Source organism: Aptenodytes forsteri, unplaced genomic scaffold (genome assembly GCF_000699145.1).
Source record: "Aptenodytes forsteri isolate BGI_AS27 unplaced genomic scaffold, ASM69914v1 Scaffold53, whole genome shotgun sequence".
NCBI classification, from domain to species: domain Eukaryota; kingdom Metazoa; phylum Chordata; class Aves; order Sphenisciformes; family Spheniscidae; genus Aptenodytes; species Aptenodytes forsteri.
Genome location: NW_008795909.1, coordinates 5,554,603 through 5,569,083, shown reverse-complemented (window position 1 = coordinate 5,569,083; position 14,481 = coordinate 5,554,603).

Sequence of the window (14,481 nt, the reverse complement as noted above, 5' to 3'; positions counted from 1 at the left end):
CTGAAAAGTCCTTGACTAGTGTAAGCACTGCTCAGCAACAACTAAAACATCGGTGTGTTATCAACATTGTTCTCACCCTAAATCCAAAACACAGCACTGTACCAGCTACTGGGAAGAAAATTAACTCTGTCCCAGCCGAGACCAGGACACAGTCATCCCCACCTCAATCTGTCATCTGACCTGGAGGAGGTATCTGGGCAAGTAAGTTATTTGTTTATGTGGTGGAATACTGGCAAAGACTTAGGGCCTTCGGCCTTTTTGGAAATTGGAAGAGATCAGAACTGGGAATGGAGCACAACCAAACTCAGCAACAGATAGCGGTACTTGCCCCCATCACCACTTAGTGTTATTTTTCCTTCCTAGCACCCTGGCCATGCCCCAGCAGCAGCAGCGTGGGCTGCTCAGGACCGGCACGGAAAAGGCAAAACCAGGTACAGAAGAAACTAATGACACTGTGCAGAGTTTTTCATCCTACAGCCAGTGAAATCCTGCCGAGGGTAGTGTTTTACAGCTGCATGAAAGTTATTTGTTATCCCAGGCCAAAAAAAAAATAGAGTTGATGGTTTATGTCCATTCCTTAGATGACACATTTAAAATTAATAAAGGAGCAATGCTGCCACCAGCCCTCACCAGAGAGGGACCTGATGGGGCAGGGAGGACAGGCTGCTCTTTCTGGGTAAACCCAACACTGAGCTGGGACTCGGGCTGGGGTATGGGCTGCAGGGCCCCGGGATGCTCCATCTCTGGGGATAAGGAGTATTTCTGGCACGTCAGCCTGGCACCTCCACCGCGCCGAGCGCAAGGAGGGGGGCAGCGGGGGCAAGCAGGCTTTGCTCTGCAGCACTTTCGAGACAAAGCGATTTTACTAAAAAAGGAACTTGGAGCACTTCAGTCCATCGAGGGCTGCAGAGGCCGTGCCGGCTCTGTCTGCATCCCTGCCGCAGTCCCCGGTGCCCGGGAGGAGGAGGAGGAGGCAGCGGGAGGAAAATGGCAACAGGCACCCTGCTCCGCAACGGGGGCTCGGCAGCCCCCGGTGGGCTCGGGGCCAGCGCAAGTGACCCTGGGGGTGTCGGGCAGCCCACAGAAGGGTTGGGAGAAGCAAACGCGAAGCTAAACCCAGCGTTTGGTGGCTGGTCCCACTGAGGAGCAGCAGGCGACTGCGGGAAATCGCTTCCTCTGCTTTGTTCCCCTTCCCCCTCTTGCTGTGTATTGACACTGTACATTCTTCGGGGTATGAACCGTCTCTTGCTATGCGTCTGCAACCCACCCGCACTGTGGGACCCCGCGCTCGCAGGGGACCCCCCCGCCACGTGGGTACTGCCGTGGGTAACAGCGCTCTCAAAAATAAAGTTCTGGCTACATGGAAAATATTAGCAAATTATAACATTTCCCTTTATAGCTGAGCTGCAGACAGCATTTCCAGATCACCGCAAAGCATGCTTTCTTTTTCTTTCTGTCCCTCAGTGCAACTTGACAAATTTTGTGGTTTTTTTCTTAATGTGCGGGTTTATTTTATGTCACTGAGCACTGGCAAGGACAGAGAGGCTTTTAAATTGCAGTAATCTGAATTCTAGAAATAACAAGCTACAAAGGTCCATGATTAAATGTGGAGCGCGCGATATCTGCAAAAACAAGTACTCTGTGTTCTTTAAAAGATCGTTTGATAACAGTGACATAACCTGCGTACCCGGTCGCGGTCCAATTTAATCAGCAAATATGCCTCTGGAGCAGAACCATCTAACTTAGGAAAAGAACCAGAAGTACAGTCACCACCAGTAGGAGAAATTAATGCATTCCATTTGGACAAAGATTAATTATTATGAATCACTCCAAAAATACATTTGCCCCAAGTGGGAGTACACGCTCTTCTATTCATCAAGTTGCTTTCAAATAATCATTAAACATCTTAAGACAGAAGACAATTTTGTTCACCCAAAATAAACACTGCTAAAAGTTACAAAATGAGGACCACCTTTTTTTCACGTCTGGAGCATTTTGACTAAGAGTAGTTGCCTGAAAGTGGGACAGGCAGAACATCCGCTAGAAGAAATGTGTATAGGTGCAGAGGACTCTGCTAATACCAGTATAATTTTTCATGTCAGAGTTTTCCTGTCAGTGTTGATTTTTCCATATAATTTTTATCTTAAGTTCACCAAATTAAGTTTATATTTGCTACTAATTTTGTCCTGTTAAGGGCCTCAGCTGTAGTCTCAATGGCATCTCAAAGGGTCATAAAGCAGATTTAAAGCCAAAAGTCACCTCTGTTGCATGTTTTGTGGAAAAATGAACAATAGTGGTTTCAGGAAGGGCATGAGTAGCTGTCTTAGTAAGGTCTCCCTTTGCACAGGGGTTCTCCTGTTAAAAATGCCTCAGAAGGATGATGATTCTTTTTTGTTTTGGTTGGACAAGTATGTGCTGAAACAGACTGGTTTATTAACAGCAGGCTTGGCTCCCCTGCTTTACCAGTCACTTATATTTGATTTTCCATTTGTCTCTGGGTAGTCCCTGGTAGACGTGTCCTGGTGGCAATGCTCTGGCAGAGCATTGCTTTGGGTAAGGCAATGTGCAAGAACAAGGACCTTAGTCAAAATAAAATGACTTTGTAATTTACAAGGAAAAAAGAAAAAGCGCAAAATTAAAGGACAGCAGCAAGCAACTATGTTACCAACTGGAGAATATTTTTTTTTTATTAAATTCATGTATACAGAAAGTTTCTCCTGTGAAACACTCCCCAACCCAACACTCCATATTCATGGGTCAGCATTCCTGGTGGGATAGGAATGAGAAAGTTCTTCCCATTTGCTTTGCAGGGCCAGGGTGAGGCGCAAAGAAGGCAAATATCATCTACTATTTAATCAGCAGAACCCCATATGTTGTTGAGGTTGACTTCACAGCTACCTTTATCTGGGAGACTAAGAGATTGCCTTCTAGTTACAACATTTTTAGCAGTCTTCCTTTTCTCCAGTATTAGACTCTTGTAATTTAAGACTCAGTCCTCATCCAGTCCAAGCACTGCTGATAGGCAGTGCTTCCACTGACAGTTTTTCCATTACAAAATAATGTTCTACCCAAACATACTTTGTTTGACACCAATAAATCAGGGCAGCTCTTTTAATCATACCCGAGACTGAAGTAGGCCAATTTTTTTTTAAAGCTTATAAAATTTGGTGACTTTTCAAAGAAAACTTTTTTTCTTTTTTTAAGTGGCACAGTCCAGCACTCCCTGTTCCTGGCAGCAGCTCAGAGGTGCTCTGAGAAATGCATCTCTTGTGGCAGTTCTGACCCAAATGAAATCAAGAAACCTTGGAAATCTCATGGGAGATGGATTTTTGTGAGTTTTCCAATTTAAACAGGTGGAGATAAACCAAGATAAGGGTCTGAGATAGATCTGCAACATGTGGAAGGTTCATCTATAACTAGAAATGTCTGCCTTTATTTTTTATGGCCTTACCCTTTTCTTGAGATAAGCCTACAGGCACTTGATTAATGGTGGAGGGAGTTATGTAAATGAATGAATGGGGAAAATAGATGTAGTAGAGAGAAGCTTTCATTCTTAACTCTGACAAATGCTAGCTTTCCAAAGGAGAGATTATTTTAATTGGCCAGCTAGTGCCTCAAGATGGGTTTGAAATGACAGGGAGAGGATCTTCAAAAGCCCAGCAATTCTGATGCTTTTCCCAGGCAGCAGCAATGATAAAAAAAAATAACATAATGCTTGTTTCTGTTACTTAGATATTTCAAATGTGTTGCTTCAAATCAGCTCTTAAGTTCTTCTACCACATTCACATGGCAAAAAGAGAAATAGACAACATCTTTATCTTCAGAACAGCTTTCTCAAGTCTCACCACAGTTTATTTTATGACTCCAATATACTCTGTATTTCTTTTACTCCGTTCCTTCATTACCACCTCAACATTAGCAAGTGTTGCTAAGTAACATTCTACAGGCCCCTATAATTTTGCTACATGACTGCACTATAACCACGTGTTAATACTTCACAAAGGCAGTAACTATCCGCAATAACTGCTGTATTACTTCAAGGGAAACCATGGTACTTTCTCATTATGCTTGTATGTGCTTCCGAATTGCACCAGTCACCAGGGTAACTCACCGTTGCTGGAGGCTGAGATGAACACAATCCCCGGTGGATTTACAGAAATATTGACGCTTCTCTCACGTAATGGATGTGTGCAATGAGTTTAGCTGCGACTCATTTCCCTTGCATATTAAATAGCGAGCGCATCGTTCGCACTGCTGCTGGCTCAATACTTGCCATGGGCATTATGCGTTCACTGTAGGCGCTGTACGGGCAGTATTGGGAGGGCACCCGCTGAATCAGCAGTGCGGCATTGAGCCAGCCATCAGTCAGCTGGGTCGTAGGCAGCGATGTGACAGCAGGATGACTGGCACACGGTGGAGATCTCTGGTCAGTCACAGGGGCTCTTGTAAACTGCTTCTCCCTGTATGATGCCAAGATGTCACCACATGAAGTGTCTGGGAAGAAGATGATTTTTGGAGACCTGGCGGCTCGGTGCTTTGGTCGTGGGTCAGCCCCTTGGGTATAGATGGAAAAGAGGTCAGTAAGGGTGAGAAGTCCCGGAGAAGGTCACCTACAGAAACTTGATATCCTAGAAGGTTCAACAGCAATAGAAAGCCACTTACCTGAAGACAGGTGGCATGAAAAGACATACACCAAGAAATATTTTAGCTTAATTCCTGCCTGAAATGATTCACTGGTCTTAGCCAGCAAGGACAGAATGAAAAGCTGCGTCTCAAACAAAAGGTGATGATGGTGCTGGAGTGGGATAAAGCAAGACACTTATGAGCTGGGTCCCAACACAGAGTTCAGAGGGAGTTTTCTGCCCGCATAAAATTTGAGAAATCAGACATATAATTACTGTGAAAAAAAGAATCATTTTTCATCCTTTTAATTCTGTGGTAAAAGAAACTAAAGGAAAAACAAATACCTTTAATAATTTCAAAATGTTGCACTTTGTCATCAATCTGAATTTGGCATAACGAGCCTTGCAGGAAGTTCAAAAGCTGCAGTGGGATGAAAATGGGCTTCAGGGATGCTGGGCATTGCAGAAACATAGTCCTAATTGTGCCAGATAACGTCTGTCTCAGCCTTAATGATATTTTACTATTAAGCCTGTTCTGAAGTGGAGACCATATGTGTGCATGAGCATGTATATATTTATACATACACATATATATATAAAGAGTACATGTGTGTGCATTCTGCTGCATGCATGTTCATACACATGCACAAATGTATCTCACGGCAAAGGGAACAGAGTCTGTTATGAATTAATAGCTATATAAAGATTTAATTTCATATCCAGCATTTTCCCAGTTTTGCTTGGTTGAAGGCCTAGTATTTACATGTTTCATTTTATAATTAAGGTTTCCTCTCTCTCAGGGAACAGACTGGTTTGGCATGTTCAATAAAGTAATGAAACATAGAATAAATCTTTAGTGGAATAACTACATGATAATAAACCCATGTTTTATCTTATCCTCACCATGTACTCCAGTTTCTTTAAATGTATCTTTGTAGCAACCAAACTAGTCATAAATTAGTCATGATGATATTACAGCTGAATTTAATTTCAAATTCTCTCAGCAAGTTGTTAAGGATTTCTTGCCTAGGTCATTCCTGAGGAAATTTGAAAACTCTGCTATGATTTATGAATATTGCTATATTACTAGAGTATAAGAGGCCATGGGGAATACAAGCACATAAACCTCTTTTTAATTCTGTTCCAATAAAAATTTCATTTCTTATTTTTCTTATATATAAACATGTAAATCAATGTTTAATGATTCTTTTGTTTTATTACGTAACTTATTACTTGCCTTTAAACATCCAAGCCAAGTAAGATCTGGGACCCTGCTCATTTTTGTTGAAACATAATTAGTTAGCAATTAGACCTATTCTACAGAGGTTGCTTCCTTCAATGGCATTCATAATGCAACGTAAGAGAAGAAAGTCCGGGAACAAAAGGCTTGGCTTCTCCGTTCCCCCATGTACAAATACATTAGCCCTATTATTAGCCAATTTTTCAATGTAAACACTTTTTGTTCCAAAATCTACTCAACTGTCTGAGGGATAATTAGTTTCCTAAAATTACTATACCGTCAGTGTTCAATTTCAGAGATGTTGTTACCTTGAGACTTGTTGAACAAGTCGCATGGACATACAACTTCTGTTCCTCTCATCATGTACCCTATCCCCATATTTGGGAAATAGTCCCATCACTATTAATCCCTTTCAGCTAATGGAATGGCAAATGGCCAATAGTGAGGAGAAGAGGTTAAAAAAGTTAAAACTTTGGCCATTTTTGCCAAATCGCAAGCTCATCACAACTCTAGACTTGTATTAATCACCTGCTGAAGATCCAGCTCTCCTTTAAGAAACTGAAGTCCATGGGACTTGTGCAAGTATGAACACGGCGACATTTTGCAGAATCTGGCCATTGCTGTCTGTAAGCACCATGTCCTACTGGCTTTCACAATACCGTGCAATGGAAACATCCCTTGCACTAGTCAATGGGTAACCTCCCAAGCTAGTATCATTTCTAATTTGTCGTAGGGGCACATACATTAGTTTCTCAGAAATATTACACACACTTCTTGATCACTGGGAGGCAGTAATCCCCAAGCTTAACCAAGTTTTCTCTTGGACTTATTGCTTGACCTTAGGTTCACTTAATCTCTCTTTCTCTCCCTGTTTTGCTGTCTAGAAAAGCAGGATAATATTGGCTCACATCACCTGCTGAATAAGACAATATTCAACACAAATAGCTGATGTGAGATTAATATTTCTAAAGTACTCTGTTGCTGAAAAATGCTGTCAGTCCAAAGTGTACGCTACTATAATTATGGTATACAATAGAAATCAGGCAGCTAAGCATATATTCTTGTGCCAGCCTTTATCTCTGCTACCTGATTTCACATGTGCATGTCCAATGGAAAAGGGATTTAAGAATTAAAGTGTCCTTGAAACTAGACTAGAAACTTTCAACCAATGGGGAATGTCCATCAACACCTGTCTGGGGCTACGACTAGTTTTTTCCAGTTGGCTCTGCCTGATTTTGTTGCGTCATGTGCCAAAATCCACCGTTCTTGCTGGTAAAGGATGTGAAAAGGATCGTGGTAGGTCAGGGTGCAGCAGGATTTGAAGAGACCCTCCCAGTTTTGACTCATGATGTCTCTGCCAAAGCCGCACACCTGATGATGGTAGAGCAGGAGGTGACAACAATCCTGCCATCTCCACCCACCCATCATCCTGTACCTGACAAGGGGACCCAATGATCTGCATTGCAACCCACTTGCTAATGAATTAAAATACATAACTATTCTGTTTGGCTGGAATGTTCCAGAAAAAGGGTGACTGTCCCATCTTTTTTCCATCCTCAGAAAAAATATTAATCAGATTTTCTGAGGTTACCACTACATGCCTCATATCAAAGCCTCGTACAAATCTTAATGCAGTGTCTTCTGCCACAGAGTGGGAGGAGCAAGGAGCTTTTTGGTAGTCCTAAGAGAGCAGAAAAATATTTTTTCTTTTAAACTATTAAGTCATCACAAAGGGCTGAAGTTTTAGAATGAATGAGATTGCACTTACACTAAATACCTGCTGCCTTGAATCCCCTCCCTCTCTCTTCTGTGTCTCTTTAGCTCTAACTTTCTTCCACCTGGAAAATGCCCTACACATTTTAGGTACTACCAGGAACAAGCAACAGCCCGTGTGCCCTTCAGCCACAGCTGGTACAAGGCATTTCTGAAAAATAAGTCACTTTGTTCTCACTGTTGGGCACAAAGTGGAACAGTGGGTGAAGCAGGCTTTTTTCCCCCCCCCAACTCCACATTTCCCCAGGGAATTCCTCCAGATTTCTCAGCATCCACCCCAGCAATGTCATGGTGCAGCTGTACCGTGTTATACCAACTGAACATGTGTCCCCACTGCCCTCCAGGTTTGTACACCTTTGAGTAGAGGACAGCATTGCACAGCTGCTTTGACTAAAGTGTGGGTCAATTTGTTTGCATGCTATTTTACTATGTAGATGAAAAAACATGGGCTGCTAGCTTTCTATAAAATGAACGAAAAAAAAAAAAAACAACAACAAACAACAGCCTGGAGATAAAAAGCCCTAAAGTTCCAGAAAATGTCAACTCCAAGAAATGTGGTGGGTGTAAAAACCACAGATTAAGCTTTACATTCATATACAGCATCTACGTTTGTTCTGAACAATGCTCAATGGTGAGAGCCGAGAACCCCGTGAGTGCTGCCTCCCACTGCAGACATGCCTCCCATTCCCGGGGCCGGGCAGGAGCCACCCCTTCTCAAGGATGTCCCTTCCCACAGACATCCCCGCAAAGCCACCGTCTGTTCTGCACGGCACCAGGAGGAGTTGTGCTTCCACTTTGGAAAGCCCTTTCCAGCAGGATGGAAGTGGTCCTGGCTTCAATAGCTGGAGGTACAGATCTAGGCAATGGGTGAACAGGTACCAGACCAGGTCATTGGATATGGTGCTATCTTTTGCACTGCAGAAATTTGTGGGGAGCTGCGGAAGCCACTGCCTTGCTTCAGATCTAGTCGAGGATTGAGGTTGGCTCACTAGCCTCAGCCCAGAGTACACAGGATTCACCCAACACAAGGGGTGAGACAACAATTAATCCTTGTTTCCCATAATAAGTCAGGAGAGGAGGGAAAATGTCAGCTATGTTGCTAATATTTGCATAGGACCATTCATTAAATACCCACTGAAATTTGACTTCATTCCCAGATCAAAACAGAAATCAAATTAGAGATTTTTCAGCAAACCCTTCTCCAAAATTTGACCAACATTGATTTTTTTTTTTTCTGAGCAAAAAGAGTTTTTTGACAAACTTAAGGAACAAAATACAAAATCTATTTAGCATGAACATCCTCAGCTCTGCAAGGTCTCTGTAGCAGCTGAAGGTATTACAGAGGTTATAATGCACAGAGGGCTTTAGGGGGAGAAAGTGCTTTAGAACAGGCTGTGTTTTAATACATACAGTCAAAGCAGTAGAAACTATTTTAAAAGAAAGGCTTTATAAATAATTGTTTTTATGCAATTGGTGTAAGACCTCACTGAATCACTGAGTAGAAATGAAAATTATTATATAAACCTACTTTTTCTATGTCCTGTGCTGTTTTGGAAGTTAATCTAGATGCTATTACATCTTGCAGAGACGACAACTATGTATTAGGACTTCAAATCTTCAATCCTTTCAGAAGACATTATAATAACTCACTTGCACCATGATATTTGTGAAAACTAAACGCTTGCCCACCTTCACAACTTTCTTAGAGAGGCTGCATGGCAAGTGTGCTTAAATCTTTCGACTGAGATTCAAGCAGTTAGAAGGAACTACTGAATTGCTGGCAACATGAGCTAATGTTGAACTAATATGAACTTCATGCAAATTTTTGCGTTTGCCAGAATTGCCGGTTGGGGTGAACTTGTAGTAACAGGCTTGTCGGAGACCTGCCAGGGGAGTCTCTCTGGCAGGCTGCGAGCTGCAGCTGGAGCTGCCTTTTCTTGAGTTTGCTCTGAAGTTAGGACACGCTTGCGCAGCTCGGCTATAAACTTTCAGCTGGAGAGGAGACAGACAGGAACCCAACAGCCCCGAAGCAGCTGAATGTCAGGATAATCCCAGAGCAAAGTCAAACCTTTGGTGAAACTGCACAAGTGAAAAGTTTATTGAGGCCCAGACTGGGTCTAAGCCCATCTCATCTGGGCTGAGGAAGCTGTGGACTCAGGAGAGATGAAAGCACGCAGTTTGCTCATTTTAATGACCGTCTGGGCTGCCCATAGCCAGAAAGGCATCTCCACCCCTGGATGAGAAAACGCACCACTTCCATGGAGCCACACACGTGGAGCTCAGCTCCCGCCAGACAGCAGCTCGGTCCGTCCCTCCTTCACTACCTACTTGACCACTGTCACAGCAGCGAGGCAAGTTTTACAGGGAGAAATGGCACCTTAAACCCTTTAAAGACCAAAGAAAAGCCCAACTGGACAAGCTTCATCAGTTACACAGCTGAGTCCAACACAGCACGTTGCAGTCCTCACAAACTTTGTCTCAGCAAATACAATATTTGGGCTTGTCTCGTTTTCAGCTCTCCCAAGTAAAGAAGCTGTTGTTGTTCCCTTAAGAAAGCTCTTTCCAGTTCACTGTCAGGAAGATTTCCCTGATATTTTGCCAAGAGTTAGATAACAAATGGCCGATGAAACAAATAACAAGATCAGGCCAGAAAGAAGAGAGGAAATATTTAAGAGGAGGAAAGGGACAAATGAGTCTTCAGAGAATATGAGCTACAGAGAATGCGCTGAGTTTGTGTCTGGTACATTTTGCTTCATTTCCAGTAATTCATGCCCTGTATGATTTCTAGAAACAGATCAAACATTTATAAAAAAAACCACCAGCGGAGCCATTGCAGCCAATGAAAAATTGGATCCAAAAAGTGGATCCAAGAGGAGTGGAGAGAAAAAGACAAGATTTCTAAGTTTTGACAGTCAAAAGGGATTGTCACTGGGCCAACACATAGAATTTTCCTCTTCTAACTTGGGCTGAAAAAAGCAGATAGGATAATTTCTTCTGTCCCTGATCTCTCTATCCAGAGGATTCTCTCCACCACTGCTACCCTGCACTGGATGGTCCGCAGACCTCAGCCGGCACCTTTGGGTCAAGGTCCGTATTTTCTTTAGAAGATGAACAATGTTTAGTGCATGGACAGAACTAGACAAACTTCCAAAGACAAAGTCACCCAGCAGATGCTCTGAAGGCAGCAAGCTTTTCAGCATACCCACTGCAAGGTCTCCCAGCGAGGCGGTGCCATCGTTGCTGTCGGGCACCCTAAGAGAGACAGCAAGCGTATTGCTGGCAGAGACCAGACATTCCAGACTTGACACTGGAGATGACTTTAGAGGAGTTCAGAAACAGAAAATCTAGTAGGAGAGAGGGGGGAAAAAGACAAAGAGAAGACAGAAAGAAAATGATGAAAAAGAGAGAACGACAAAAAAACTATGCCGTGTAAAATTTGCATATAAATAATAATAAAATAATGCTCACTTACAGAAACATTATGAATGAGCAGTAGCTGCTTATTAGCAGCATCTTCCTAGGACCATTTCCCACATCTGTGCTTTCCATTAAGACCAAGTAACAGCCTCTGGAGCATACACTGTTCTGCGTGCATCTACCCAGTGACTGTGAAAATCAAAACTGTCTGTTACACAAATATTGGGAAATAATTCTCTAGATAAGCTGTGCATGTATTCATAAGTAAAATATGCAGCCATACCAGTCTGCACACACAAAACAACCAATTTGTACGTGCAAAATAGGAGCTTGAGGCAGGTCAGTACTTTAGAGGAGACCAAGCTCTGAACTGGCAACACCGATCCATCGGAACTCTCACTGCCAAACGACAGCGTAACAACAGCCACCCAAGAAAAGCCACGTCTTAATTTCTGCTTGAGCTGGTTTCGCCAACCTTCCTCAAGTCCCTCATCCATGAATCCAGAATATAACTCAGGCAAGAACGCTCTTATTCTGACCATCTAATGCATTGTTCAGGGAAGCTCAGGTGTTATTAAGCCCTACAAACTACCCCATTTCTACCCCCTTCTGACAAAAGTCACCCAGAAAGTTAAAAACTGTATCAGTAGCAGAGAGTTATTTCCCTAAAAAAGTTTTCATGTGATTGACATTTTTGTTGCAATTTCGGTACAAAGGGAAAGACTCAATCTCACACATATAAATGGAAACTTCAGGTCATAAATGCCAGCTGATTACCAGCAGTATTCTTCTACAGCACAAGCTGACAGTAAAGAATGCCAAAAATTCTAGTTGTTGCAAACAGACATTATAGCTTATTAAACCAGTTCACTGATAGCTCAGCAATTCTCTGTTTCTGTACAGTGATTTTTATTTTCCTGGGTTAACAATATGCATATCAATTTTATGGACGTGTTTAAGATCAAGAACATGTGCTGCTAGCTGGAAAATTGCATTTGACCTCTGATTTTCCTTATCTCTTTTCAGGTTTTGTTTTCTCTTATGTTTAAAGACACTTTCATTAAAGAAATTATTTCCTTTCTTTGGGAAGCTGAATCAAAAGCCACTAAAGTCAGTGAGAGTCTTTCCATTAATTTAGTGGGTCTTTACATTGGACTTTCAATTAGAAGCAGTAAGTGTAGAAGTATAAAGAAACTAAAGATAAAGGAGAGGGGAGCAGGAGGTGGAAATGTTTCACGAACATTTACAAACCTCTAAGGTTTCATTTGGCTTTATGTTAAGTTTAGGTCAAAGGTTTGGGTCAGCTTTTGTTCTCCTCAGTCCCCATTTGCTCTGATCTTCTTTTCCAGAGCGGGAATCTTGACAGATGCACTGTGAAAAGGGAAAAATTAGCCTGAAAAGCTGGACTCAAGACCTGCTAGAAGCAGAATGATGAGGCAACTGCTTTGCAGTTTGTTTTCATGTCACAGAGATTGCAATTCCCTCAGATAAAGTAGCGCAGTGTTTGAGTGAATTCTGCAGACATTTTAGGGAAACATAATTAGAGGTCCACATTATGATTAATGTTCTTGCTTGGATCTCCTGCAACTCACCCCAATGGCGACAAACGGCAAAGCTGAGTTTTAGGACGGTGCCATGCCCTGAGGCAGAAGCATTGGCTGGGTTTGCCACTTGTAAAACTATTCACTTGGGGACAGTATTTTGTTGACCGGTGGCAAAACGCAAAGTCTCCCACAGGGAGATGGATCACTTGTCCTCCAAAGGTCGCAGGGCTCCGGGACGGCAAGACCACCATCCCCACCAGCCTTTGCTTTGCATTGACAGGAGAGGGGTGAGGCAACAAGAGGAGGATTTTGGCACTTGTGACACAGAGATACAAATAAGGCAACTCCATAAGGTGAGATAGTATCTTCAGGTTAATTTACTATTGTTTTTTTTAATTTCTAGATGATAATTTTTTTAATTTCTAGATGGAAAAGCAGAGCAGCTTCCTGGCATGTCTTCTAGCTAACTTCAAAGCTAAGTACAAATTGAAAATTACTGAATTTAACTGAATTATGTTAATCAATTGTACAATTTTTTTTGGGGGGGGAAGGGTAGCTCGTACCTGGGTACCTGGAGAGGAAAGAAGGATGTTAGCAAGCAGAGGTGATAAAATCACTAGCGCTAGGGGACAACAGGAGAAACAGGCAGCTCTCAGTCCCGGAGTACTAAACGTGCAGTCACAACACAATTCCTTCTGCTTCACCCCCAGCTCCCTGCTTCTGCCTTACGTTCATCCCCACCTCAGCCACACCAGCATGAGCGTTTGCAAGGCCACTCTCTAACCCAGGCCACTGAGAGCTGAATTAACACCAAAACCTGCACTGCTTGGATGCAAGCTTACTGGATGGGGCTGGTACATTACGCACGCTTTGGCTCAGATTCATCCTGTTAAGTTTAGGTATTTAACCACAAAAGTCCCCAATTCCCTTAAAATCCCTCTCCAGCAAGCAGAGAGAGTCGGGCACCCCTAGGAGCAATCCCTGCCGCTGGAAACATTTTTATCTCTTGCCACTGACTATAGAGGGAGCTGGGGACAGGTCACCCTGCTCAGCCCAGCACCATGCAGGATGGGTCTGGTCTCACAGCCTCCATTGAGAGGCTTTCCTGTCTTCGCACGGGGGTAGGGACTGCGATGTGGCCACAGAAGAATAGAGACAAAAATAGGTTTCTGACCTACTTCTTGGCAGTAGGCAGCAGCGAGAGCGGCTGCCGGAGTCGAGGGGGAATAGATCATAACCACGCAAACCGCACGGATGGGTTGGTGAGCTGGGAATGACATTGCTTCTCCAAGCTGGCTTTTCCAGCTTTCCTGTTTAAGCCTTTTCTCTCCTTTTCTCCATCCTTGACACACAGACCTGGACGATTTTTCCCCCCTTTCATTTCTGTTGATGTCACATTTTCTTCTGTGTTTATGTGAAACAATATTATTCGCCATGGTTTTGAAATCAGCTCAGGACATAGTTGCTGTCTCGTGACATCTATTTTGGAAACAGCATTTAGGAAACATTTTCAGCCATGAATATTTGAAGATTATTATATTCAAGTCACTTTCAAATATGAGATTTTTTGCATCTCAAGTACAATTGTACTGTAATACTGCAATCCTTTATATTAATTGTTTCCCGTTCTGATTTAAATTCAGACATACTGTGGATTTATATTATTACTTTTCGGCACTGGTGAGGCCGCACCTCGAATACTGTGTTCAGTTTTGGGCCCCTCACTACAAGAAGGACGTCGAGGTGCTGGAGCGTGTCCAGAGAAGGGCAACGAGGCTGGTGAGGGGTCTGGAGAACAAGTCTTATGAGGAGCGGCTGAGGGAACTGGGGTTGTTTAGCCTGGAGAAAAGGAGGCTGAGGGGAGACCTCATCGCTCTCTACAACT